The sequence below is a fragment of the Pogona vitticeps genome, chromosome 6 (assembly GCF_051106095.1).
Source record: "Pogona vitticeps strain Pit_001003342236 chromosome 6, PviZW2.1, whole genome shotgun sequence".
Taxonomy (NCBI): Eukaryota; Metazoa; Chordata; class Lepidosauria; order Squamata; family Agamidae; genus Pogona; species Pogona vitticeps.
In genome coordinates, this window is record NC_135788.1 from 57,346,660 (window position 1) to 57,359,819 (window position 13,160).

At 44.5% G+C, this 13,160-nt stretch overlaps 1 protein-coding gene across 3 annotated transcripts in view; it reads right to left on the minus strand.

The window, feature by feature from the left end:
- CNTNAP2 (contactin associated protein 2) overlaps positions 1 to 13,160 on the minus strand; it is a 2,051,986-nt gene that overhangs the window by 322,544 nt on the left and 1,716,282 nt on the right. The window lies entirely within an intron of this gene.

Below are 13,160 nucleotides of genomic sequence, written 5' to 3' on the forward strand. Positions count from 1 at the left end.
AAACCCGACAATCAGCTGTTTTCTGATTGTCGTAAAGCGAAAAATCGGTTCCCAAAGCAGGGAACCGATCATCGTAAAGCAGTCTTTTTCCATTGAACATCGTTTTGCGATCGCAAAAACCTAATTGTCAAGCGGATTCGTTGTTTAATGAGGTAATCGTTAAGTGAGGCACCACTGTAATTCCATTCTACAACCCAATGTAGATTTTCAGTTTCTGCTTACCTTGGAATCTAAAGTTTGACAGTGAAGAAAGAATTAAAGGAGTGTAAAGGAGAATAAAACAGGGAATACCAATCTTATTTCTTATGGTTGAGAGTTATAAGTATGGGATGGAGAAGTTGGCAAGACCTCCCTGGATAGGTGAGTTTTGAGAATAGGTAGGTAGTATGAAGTATAAGCCACCTAGAGTGGTCATAACTGACCAGATAGGCGGGATATAAATAAATAAATAAATAAATAAATAAATAAATAAATAAATAAATAAATAAATAAATAAATAAATAAATAAATAAATAAATAATATAAAGAAGGAACACCACATCGATTCGTTGTTCAGAATGGTACTGGTCTAGCGCAGTTGTTTAAGCTTCATATAGAAACTTGATACTGAAACTATCAGCTTCATTGGCAGGCCTGGATCCTCTACCATACCTTTCTGGTCATTTTACTTGAAGACAGTTTGCTGTATAACATATTGTTTACCTATAACATCTAATAGTTTTGTTAATAAACCAGGGTTCTGTTTGTTCTCACCACCTACTACTGCAAAACTAAATGTTCCTCATTGTTAATGCTTCCCTTGCAAATTTAGTTAATTACACCAGAAGGAAGAAAGTTGCAAACTTTTATCAAAAGAGAGATTATAAATACAAATGATGAATGAAGATGAAAGTAAATGATTAAGTATACAAAAGCAAAATGAGTAGTTGGATATAAAGATGATGGGCTGTTATGTTAGGCATCCTTCAGTCTTGAAAGACTATGGTAACATGCTCTGTATGGAGGACTTGGAACAGCGTCTAGTGTGGCTGAGGAGGCCAATTCTTGGGCTGTTACGGTAACCAGTAATTGCAAACATACTGAAATGCAAAGCTTGTGATGGTACACAAATACAATCAGTCTAAGGACTAAATCCAATATTGGTCTTCTTACAGCAATCCATTTGATAAGATATTATTCTTATCTGTTATTCTTGTGTCTTGGATGGGTTGTAGTATTGTCCTGTGAGAACTATTTTCCAGCAATCAGATGATGTAAAATAAATCACAAACCAACCCAGGCCAAATTACTGTATTTTTTGCACCATAAAACACACTTTTTTTCTCTCCAAAGGGGGGGTAGAAAGTCTGCGCGTCTTATGGTGCGAAGGTGGTGACTTCGCCCCCACTGGCCCCATGGGGGGGAGCGTCACAAGGGTCCGGGGGAGCCTTCCAGCACCCTTGCGATGCTCCCCCACCCCCCCACGGGGCCAGCGCAGGCAAAATAGCGACCTTCCAGGACCTTTTGAGAGGGTTGAGAGCCCTGGAAGGTCGCTATTTTGCCCGTGCTGGCCCCGTGGGGGTGTGTGTGGGGAGTGTGGCAAGGGTCTGGAAGGCTCCCTTGGACCCTTGCCACGCTTCCCCCACCCCGCCACGGGTCCAGGGGGGGCAAAATCGCCAGCTCCCAGGACCTTTTGAGAGGCTTGAAAGCTTCTCAAAAGGTCCTGGAAGGTCGCTATTTTGCCCACGCTGGCCCCGTGGGGGTGTGTGGGGGGAGTGTGGCAAGGGTCTGGAAGGCTCCCTTGGACCCTTGCCACGCTCCCCCCCCACCGGGTCCAGGGGGGGCAAAATTGCCAGCTCCCAGGACCTTTTGAGAGGCTTGAAAGCTTCTCAAAAGGCCCTGGAAGGTCGCTATTTTGCCTGCGCTGGCCCTGTGGGAGGTGGGGGGAGTGTGGCAAGGGTCTGGAAGGCTCCCTTGGACCCTTGCCATGCTTCCCCCACCCCCCACCCCCACGGGTCCAGGGGGGGCAAAATCGCCAGCTCCCAGGACCTTTTGAGAGGCTTGAAAGCTTCTCAAAAGGTCCTGGAAGGTCGCTATTTTGCCCACGCTGGCCCCGTGGGGGGTGGGGGGAGTGTGGCAAGGGTCTGGAAGGCTCCCTTGGACCATTGCCATGCTTCCCCCACCCCCCCACGGGTCCAGGAGGGGCAAAATCGCCAGCTCCCAGGACCTTTTGAGAGGCTTGAAAGCTTCTCAAAAGGTCCTGGAAGGTCGCTATTTTGCCCACGCTGGCCCCGTGGGGGGTGGGGGGAGTGTGGCAAGGGTCTGGAAGGCTCCCTTGGACCCTTGCCATGCTTCCCCCACCCCCCCACGGGTCCAGGGGGGCCAAAATCGCCAAGCCTTAAAAGAGCCCCAGGTGGCGATTTTGCCCCCTCTGACCCCCGGGGGGGCAGGGTGAGTCTCTAAAGCAGGGGTGTCAAACACAAGGCCCGCGGGCCAAATCCGGCCCGCCAGACCTCGCCTGATGGCCCGCGGAGCCACCGCCAGCCTTCAACTATGGGGAAAACAAAAGCGAGATAAAAGGGCTGCTGCTGCTGCTGCTGCGCCTTTCTTTCTCTCTCTCTCTCTCTCTCTCTCTCTCTCTCTCCCTTTTCTCCGAGCTGGGCTAGGAGGGGCTGTTTTGCATCCCTTCATGTCAGCCCTGCCTCATTCCCTTCTTCCTTCCTTCCTTCCTGCTCGAGAGAGAGAGAAAGGGAACCGCCAGCCATCGAGGAGGAGCAGCCAGCGGCGGAGCCCAGACCGCTGGCGGCAGCAGCAGCAGCAGCTCCGGGAGGCGAGGTGGTGGCGGGGCTTCGCCCGGCTGCCCCCTTGCCCCCTTCTCGCTCTCTCCCCGAAGCCCGGTGACCCGCCTGCCTGCCTGCCCGCCCCTTGCCAGGCCTCCATGGGAGTCCCAGCAGGGTGAGTTTGTCCTGTGACCGGCCGGCCGGCAGGCCAGCCCGTTGGGCAAAAAAAGTGCCTCTCTTCGCAGGCCGGAGAAAGGGTCTTGGGGCCTGTGGCCCGCTGGCGACCGCCTTCCACCGGCCACCTCGGCTGCCCTGGGCCGGCACGGAGGGAGCGAGAGAAAAGAGCGATGACACCTGGAGGAAAGAGAGAGAGAGAGAGAGAGGGAGGGAGGAGGGAAGGAAGGTGAGGGAGGGAGCCGGGCAGGCAGGCAAGCAAGCAGGAAGGGAAGGGGAAGGGAAGGGAGGCACACCTGGCCGGGCTCGGGGCTGCGGCTCCGCTCCGGCGGGCAGCACGTGGGGGGCGCTCCTTCGAGGCGGGCCCGGGCTCCCCAGATGGCAATTTTCCCCTCCGCCCACCCGCCTGCCTTCCTCTCTGCGTGAAGTTTGGCTCGCCTACCTAGGTGAGAATAAGGGGAGGGAGGGAGGGAGGGAAGGAGGAAGGGCCAGCCGAAAAGGGTCTCATCCGAAGCCACGATGGACGCCTCCACCTCCTCCGGGACTCGGCGTCTGGGGCTCGAACCTGTTGCGCTCCTTCGCATTGCCGCAGGCTCGGTCCCCAGAGCACGCCCTGGCTGGCGAAGGGAAGCGCCGGCTGTCCTCCCTCCCTCCCCCTCCCCGACTCGACTCTCCGCCCCGCTTCGCGTCTCTCAGCATGATGAACTTAAAAAAAACAGTTCGCCCCCCCGACTAGATTGGGGGCTGGAGAGCGGGTCTCTTGTAGCTCCCATGCTGAGTTTGCTGCCTGCCGCAGCATGGCCGCGAGGCTGAGAAACTTCGCTGGACCCTGGGTGCAAAGGATCGGGCCGATTTGCTCTTCTGCTCGACTGTCAGAGCCTTTTTGCCCCCCCCAACGTCAGACGCTGGTACCCGCTTCTCTCCCGACAGGAGAGTGGAAGAAAAGACTGCCAGTCAAGTCATTTGGTGCAGCATCTTGGCTGCCTGCTGCTTGGGGGGGGTACCACTGCGGTCTGGACCTTTGGGCAGCCCGGAGTGGACAGGTCCCAAAATGCTTTTATTGATGGGCATACTGTAGGAGCGGCTCTCGCAGAAGGGGTTGGCCTGCCCTGTAGTACCTACAGATACAACCGGCCCTTTGATGGGGACCAAACTGCTGATGCGGCCCCCGATGAATTTGAGTTTGACACCCCTGCTCTAAAGTGTCCTGGAACACACTCTAGGACCCTTTGGAGGCTCACCCTGCCCCCCCACCAGACTAGAGGGGGCGAAATTGCCACCTTCTGGGGCTCTTCTGAAGCTTTCCAAGCCTCAAAAGAGCCCCAGAAGGTGGTGATTTTGTCCCCTCTGGCCTTCAGAGGGGGCTGGGTGAGCCTCCAAATGGTCCTAGGTTGTGTTCCATAAGACGGACCTCTCCATAAGGCTCACCAATTTTTAGGAGAAGAAAACAGATTTTTTTCCTGCTTTCTTCTCCTAAAAATTTGGTGCGTCTTATGGAGAGGTGCCTCTTATGGAGCGAAAAATACGGTAGTCCAGCAGCAAGGCTATTCATTTTTGGAGCTGGGCTGGAGTTATTTCTGTATGTACATGTCACTTTAAGGGAGATCTCTCCCAGTGAAGTGACCTCTTCCAGAATGATTATGCATGAGTTGCATCTAGTTGTTATCACAAATCGTACCTAGCTAAACTCCTCATCATATTTCACAGTCATTGGAGATATCTCGCTACATTTAACTACAGTATGCCTGTCTGTATAGAACTAATTCCTAGAGTTGCTTTTAGGTAAGCAGGATTGCAATTTATATTACTTTGGTGCTAGTGCCATTGACACACACATTTTTATTTTTAGAAAATGATCATTCAAATTCTGCTTTGGGATATGCATTGGAATATATTAATCCAACAATCAATGTTTGGAAGAGGTTTTTAAAAACCAAACTAAATATTTGGTATTCATGGCATTTCTTCCTTTCCTCAACCAAGATATTTTTTTAAATGTTTGTATGGTTTTTCTATTAAGGTCATTGTTCTGTTTGCACTGAGAGGTGCATGCAGAAAAAAAAATGGAAAAAGCAGTATCTCCATAGATCACCAGTGTCATAAAATATTCTTAGTCATACAATAGTCTCCTTGAGAACCATTTCATTTAATATGAAAACATTCCTATCAGAGTTAATGTAGTATGAACTAAACTCAAAATATATTTATTTTTGGCATAACAGAAGAATGTATGGCTTTCAGGGATCATTTCTCATTCTAGTGGGCATTTAATAAAACCTTTTATTTCAAAATACAGTTGTTTCAGAAAAGAGGATATGAATTTCATTGCTTTGTGGATGTATTTTGGGAATGTGTTTTGCAAAGATTTTCAGTGTGTCTGAGTGTGATTTCATCTAAGAATCCAAAACTCATTTATGCACAAAATGACAATATTTTCAATAGGTCTCAGTGACCTTGAAGAGTTCTCTAAAGACAAAACTCTTTACTACTAAAATGGCTACAATCTAGTTTCTCTCTAGATTTGACTGAAATCAATTGGTTTTAAGTTAGCAAGACCATAAGTGTATGACTAAACTCAATAATCTCAACTACAATAAACCCACTGAATAAATTGAACATACTAAGGCTACACTTGAATTGGCTTTTTGTGGTTAGGTCTACAATAGGATTCAGTCAACCACTTTAGTGCTTTATGAACCATCACTCTTCCTGAATATAGGCCTAAGCCAGAGATTGAGTGAATCGCCACTTCAATTGAGTGGATCAGCTCCAGTTCCTGGAGGATGAACATTGCTTTGATTCACTCCAGTATGGATTTGGGCTGCGTCACAGTACTGAGATGACTTTGGTTGCACTGCAAGATAACTTGCTAAAGGTGATTGACAGGGGAATGTACACTGTATTAGTCCTTCTATATATTTCAGCAGCTGTTGGCACCATCAACCACTGTATCTTATTGGGCAGGTTTTCAGAGGTGGTGATTGGAAGCTTGGCATTAGGTCCTTCCTTGATGACCTCATCCAGGTATTGCAATTGGGGATGATTCGTCAGCCCCTTGGACCCTCGATAGTGGGGTTCCACAGGAAGCCTAAGTCTTCCCAATACTATTCAGTAAAAGCTTTGAATACAATATTTGCAGTTTACATAACAAATTAAATATATATTGTGAGCACAGCAAAGCATGAGAATTTTCTTCATATAGCCTTACATGTCAGATAACCTTTACAGTGTTTTTCACTGTGAGGGTTTGACTTTAGGCTCCTTCCTTTGTTCAAAGAAATCAGGAGTTTTTTGCTGTTCTGAAATAGGTGTGATATTTATTGGGGTATTCAACAAATAACCAATGTCAACGAAATGATTCCAATTCTTTCTCCTTCTGACAACGGGTCGGTAAGGGGCTTCTATTCCTCATCCAGGAACAGGTTCCTTTCACCAGAGTTCCATGGACCCAGCCAATTTGCTGAGAAATTTGGGTTCACAGTTTGTTCCGCTTCACCTTCCAGCAGGGGCACGGTATCGTTGTCCCAGCCACACAGGAAAGATGAAAGAAAATGGCCAATGCTTGCTGGAGTTTTGCTGTTATTATAGTCTTTGTGCCAGCAACACATTCTTTAATACGAAGCTTCAACACAGAGTTTTGTGGAGACAGCCAAGATCCAAGCATTGGCATCAGTTCAATTTGATCCTCACTAGACATTCTAGCCTTCCTAGTATTATGATCACACAAAACTGTGAACAAAGAGATTGTATCACACAAAAAAGGAAGGAAGACCATGTATTGACATCATCAAGACTCGCAATCAAAGAAAAGTGGAGGAATTTGCCCAAGCACTTGAGGAAACCCTTCCAGGGCCGGCTAATGCAAATGCACCTGAATGATGGGAACACTTCAAGAACACTGTCTATAACACTGCCCTATCCACCTTTGGCAAGAAGACCAAAAAGATGGCTGACTGGTTCGAAGCCCATTCAGAGGAGTTAATGCCAGCCATCGAGGATAAGAGAAGAGCTCTAGCAGCATACAAAGCCTGTCCTAGCGAGTACACCTTGCAAGCTCTTCAAGCTGCTCGTAGCCAAGTCCAACAGACTGCCAGGAGATGTTCCAACGATTATTGGCTTCAGCTCTGCTCTCAGATACAGAAAGCAGCAGACACAGGTAACATCAAAGGAATGTATGACGGTATCAAGCAGGCTTTAGGTCCAATACAGAAGAAATCTGCTCCCTTGAAGTCTGCTACAGGTGTGATCATCTAGGACCAAGCACAGCAGATGGAACACACGGGTGCAGCAGAACTACGAACTATATTCCAGAGAGAATGTAGTAACCAAAGAGGCATTAAATAACATTGAGTGCCTGCCTGTCTTGGAAGAGTTGGACAGCGAACCAACTTTAGCAGAAATAAAAGTGGCCTTGGATTCCCTCACCTCTGGCATGGCACGTGGAAAGGATAACATCCCTGTTGAAGTGCTGAAGTACTGTAAAGAGATCATCACCACTGAACTGTATGAAGTCTTTCGACTTTTCTGGAGGGAAGGTGGAGTACCACAGGAAATGAAGGATGCAAACATTGTCACATTGTATAAGAACAAAGGAGACAGGGGTGACTGCAATAACTACTGTGGCATCCCTCTTCTTAGTGTTGTAAGGAAGCAGCTTGCCCGTGTTGTACTGAAGAGGCTCCAGGTGCTTGCAGACAGAGTCTATCCAGAATCACAGTTTGGATTTCGAGCTAATAGATCCACCACTGACATGGTATTCTCCCTCAGACAGCTGCAGGAGAAATGCAGGGAACAACAACAGCCACTCTTTGTGGCCTTCATAGATCTCACAAAGGCCTTTGATTTGGTTAGCAGGGATGGCCTTTTTAAAATACTTCCCAAGATTGGATGTCCACCTCGACTCCTTAATATTGTTGTCATGGTTTAGGTTATTGAAGCTAAAATGTAATTTCTAAATGGGATTTTTAGTCATTGAATGGTGAAGAAGGAATCCATCTTACTCTGTGTGTCATGTAACTAGATACTTCAAGAAGCTGTTCTCTCTTAGAGCTAGTTGGAATTTTCCATGTAGCAACCTTGGCCAGAGACAATAAGGGCCAAAGACACAACATCCAGAAGAATGTCAACAACACCTGCACATCCCATGAAAAAAGGAGGTGGAGAGTGGTGAGACAGTCCTTCATCCTGATTGGCTTACGTCAGTGGAGAGTGAAAAGAAGGTAGTTCCAGCATGTGAAGAAAATGGCAGGATGGTGACAGAGAGAGAACTTTTTGATCTTTTTGGATTTTACCTTGGATTTTAGATTTTTGAATGGACTTTTGAGTTCCCATTGCTATTGCTAGGATGCAGTTCATAGCAAAGGATTGAGAAAGGGGGGCTCAGCCTTACCCACCTTTCTAGCTATTAGAATTTTCTTATTTTATTTTTATAGCTGGGATTTGCTATGTTTCTAACTACCTTAGTTTATGGAAATGTATTTAAATGCTATGCTTTGCAACAAACTGAATATCTCTGATTCTTAATTTTTCTAATAAAATAATAATACTTAAGAACTTACGTTTGGTCTCTTGAGCAGATAACCTGCTTAATTACTTTCTCATTTTAGGCCACAAGTATGTGACTGAGTCCAATTAATTATCTGAGTTTTGCTGGTCTTGGCAGACTCTAAGACTCATGGTTTTATCTTTGGTTTTCTCAGTTAATTGTTAATAGACTTGGGAAAGAGGGTGTCAGTGGGATGGCCTGGCTGTAAGAAGGACTCATTACAACTTTTATAGGAGTACGCTGAATCCCCAGAACCTCTCTGTTCCATCCTCAGCATTCTCTTAGGATAGCTGTGTGCTTACAATCGTCAGGTCCTTCCATGAGGGAATGAAAGGCACTGTAGTTTTTGATGGCTCAACATCAGATCACTTTGACATCTGAAGTGGAGTGAAACAGGGCTGTGTCCTCACACCGACCCTTTTTGGGATCTTTTTTTGCTGACATGCTGAGGCATGCCTTTGGAACTGCAACAGAACGTGTCTATCTCTGGATTAGATCAGATGGAAAGCTCTTTAATCTCTCTAGATTGAGAGTGAGGACTAAAGTCCAACTGAAATGCATACAGGACTTCCCCTTCACAGATGATGCAGCCATTGTTGCCCAGTCTGCTGAAGACCTCCAACAACTCATGAATCGTTTCAGCAAGGCCTGCCAAGACTTTGGACTTCAATCAGCCTGAAGAAAACACAAGTCATGGGCCAGGGTGTGGACTCACCTCCCTCTATTATCATCTCCACACAAGAATTGGAGGTTGTTCATGACTTCGTGTTCCTTGGCTCAACGATTTCTGATACCCTCTCTCTAGGTGTCGAGCTGGATAAACGCATTGGCAAAGCAGCTACCATGTTCTCTAGACTCACAAAGAGAGTATGGGTTAATAAGAAGCTGACAGCATATACCAAGATCCAGGTCTATAGAGCCTGTGTCCTGAGCACACTCCTGTACTGCAGTGAGTCCTGGACCCTCTGTGCATGGCAGGAGAGGAAGCTGAACACTTTCCATATGCTTTGCCTCTGATGGATTTTTGGTATCACCTGGCAGGACAAAGTTCCAAATACAGTAGTCCTAGAATGAGCTGGAATTTTCAGCATATATGCATTACTGAAACAACGGCGTCTACGTTGGCTTGGGCATGTCATGAGTATGGCTGATGGTAGGATTCAAAAAGATCTCCTGTATGGAGAATTAGTGTAGGGAAATTGCCCCAGAAGGAGACCACAGCTGCGATACAAGGGCATCTGCAAGCAGGATCTGAAGGCCATAGGAATGGACCTTGACAGATGGGAAACCCTGACATCTGAGCGTTCAGCCTGGAGGCAGGCGGTACATCATGGCCTTTCCCAAATTGAAGAGATCCTTGTCCAGCAGGCCGAGGCAAAGAGGAAGTCACAAAAGCAGCAAAATCAGGGAGCTGGACAGGGGACAGATTGTATTTGTCTTTAGTGTGGAAGGGATTGCCACTCTCGAATTGACCTTCTCAGCCACACTATCCTCCATACAGAGCACGTTACCATAGTCGTTTGAGACTGAATGATGCCTAATGTAATGTAAATGTAATAATGTTGAGCCTAAAAATATAATTAAAGGGGATAACATGCAAGATCCAAAGATATTTCAGCAGTAGAAAAGTAGGCCAATTTTTATAGTGATTTTGTTAATAAAAATGAATCAACTATTGTACTAGAGTATGTCTGGTCTAGTGGCTCCTGGAAAATTGCTTGTTAATCGCATACAAATTACTGAGTGTTTGAGTCAACTGAACCACAGATTACTCTATGGAAGAAAAAAAGTCAGCTACTGTACAAATCACTGAATAGGGTTTATACCAGCAATAATCCCTTTAGCCTTCTCGTGAAGAGCAGTTAATGTCCAGATTGCTGAAGTATTAGAGGCTTTCAACATCATAATGCTCCATTAGTTGTCAAATCAGCCAAGATCATTTATAAAACCAAATCCCAATATATATTTTGTTTCATTTCCTTGCAAGGTAGGACAGGTGAATTTACTGTTATCATTAATTGTATATACATCTGAATAAATTCTAGAATTTCTCTTAAGTTGAGGCATAATGTTAAATCAGGGCAGGTAACTCTGACAGCTCTAGAGGCAGGGCTTGCATAGACAGTCAAAAATGCAAAACAGAACATATAGCAAAACAAATAAAAAAACCAAACACGAACAAACAAAAAGCAAAATGTGGATAGAAGCTCACATCCAGTTTTTTTTTAAAAGGGGTATTAAATTATCAGGTAGCCTTAATAAACTCTATATATCATTTTTCCTCTCTGATTTCTCAAACGAAATTAGAGCTAAGGTTGCAAAATTCCTTGCAGTGGCTTATACAATAAGAAATCAAATGACTAAATCACTACAGTAATCAAATTTGGCACTCCCACTTAATTCCAATCTGAATTTCAGTCTGCTTTGTATCAATTGTAAATACTATTGCTTTGTTAATGTATTTAGTCTTGCATATTTAACATGGCTCACCTATAGTAGTAATAATAAAAAAGTTAAAGTTTCCTGCTGGCAAAGTGGGCATAATTTTATGCAGCAGTATCAGCCACTTTTCCTGGCATTTTGAATCATGGATACAGAAGCACAATACCTGATCTTCATAAACCTGAGGGTTGTTTTTTTTTTTTAAGGATTGAATTTCCTGCCTTTTTAAAAAGGAAGTTTATGTATACACACAAATTCCAACAGGAACTTCCCTCATATAGAACTACCCAGTGTTAAAGAATCCTAGAAGATGAACACATCTTCTCAGGTAAACTTATGTTGCCATGTCCACTCTACAGAATGCAGACTGAAAAGCTATGGGCTGGAGGAGAGCCTTACAGATACCACAGAAAGCTAGAAAGGCAGAAAAGTGAGTCAAGCTTGATCAAGTCAAGCTTGAACTCTCACTATACCCCAAAGAGCCTGTCCAAACCAGTTTGCCCTAGACAATTCAATGGTTCAAAGGATGGCTATAAAAATTGCTGTAACTGATTCCCCTCATGCACTATAACAAGTAAACAACTAATTATCTTTTGTACACTCTTTTATTTCTATTTTGTATATTTTAGCCATAATACAATCTGAAGAGAAACCAGAGTATTTTTAGCCAGATAATATGTTTTACAAGCTGGTCACTTGATCGTAATAAATAAATACATACATTGAACTCTCACTAGAGGAAAAATGAGTAAACTGAGGCTATTCTACCATGCACATATTTGCTCCGTAAGACGCACCTCCAAATAAGACGCACCTCATTTTTAGGAGAGGAAAACCGGGAAAAAATATTCTGGCAAATTCATAAGGCAGTAGCAATAGATAGATGTTGTCACATCAATTACCTCAAACTTCTTGCAGTGTACAATTTGTACAATTTGTAGTTGGCAAAGTTATTCCAATAGCCACAGACAACAACACTACAATGCTTTATATCAACCACCAAGGAGGAACAAAATCCATGTCTTTCTTGCTACTAACAGTACAGTTTTGGGACTGGTGTATTCTCAAGCATGTCATTTCACAAGTCATACATGTACCAGAAGTGGAGAATCATGAAGCAGACTTCTACAGCAGGATGACACACAATGAGTGGGAATTACCATCTCAAGTTTTAACACTTATAATGAATTGTTATTGCACTGAAAGAGATGAATAAACAGATTGTTGCTGGGTAGTCAATAAGAGCTATGATGAAGAAATCACCACCAGCACAGGTGTAAGCAAACAGCAAAGCATGCCTCACTTCCACTCCCTCCCTTCCTCCCTTCCTTCCTTACAGCAATAAAGTTTTTTCTCTCTCCATCATTCAATTCTTTGCAGCATGCAGCATGTCCACAGAAAGTGTGCTTACTTTTATCAGCTTTTTGCAGCTGATCCTCCTGTTTCCTCCACTCTCTAATCATTTTTTCAGATGAGGAGGCCCAAAATGTCTCTGCACTGTTCACTGTTTCCATACTCCTTAGCATATTTTACTACCTCTAGTTTAAAAGGAATGTTATATGCTAGCCTTTTCTGCTTTGCACTGGTAGAATGAGTTCCCATACTCTGCAAGAAAAATGTGCCCCTTATTCATCACCACATCTACTGCCTGCTTCCTTTTACAAATATAATCTCAAAGCAGCACAAAATCATAGAATAATGGAGTTGGAAGGGGCCTATAAGGCCATCAATTCCAACCCCTGGTTCAATGCAGGAATCCAAATCAGAGCAGATCTGACAGATGGTTGTCCAATTTTAGAGACTACAATAGGATAAAATACAGTAGCTGGGAATCACAATGAAAAAATAAAATCTACCAGCAATATTGTAGAACAACAATGATTAAGAAAAACCAATAAAAACAGGGGGAGCAACACCATGCAGCTTTTGTTAACACAAAAATACTACTAAAATTTCTGTTTCCAGTTGTGTGAAATGCTATTTATGAAATGTTGGGTTCTTAAACCAATTTTCAAGATTTCAAAGCTTTACTTGGACATATTCAGATCTGTGATTCAGATCTGCCCTCTGCAATTCAAATTGCCTTGCTCCTGATGAGTCCTTAAAAACTGTGGCAAGCTAATACACGAAATAAAACCTGTAGCCCTAGTGGTAATATATTAAGGAAAGGAGTGTTAGGTCCCTTTTGGTTTCCCTTTTGAACTTTATTCTGCATGTGCTCAGTGCCTTTTTAATCATGC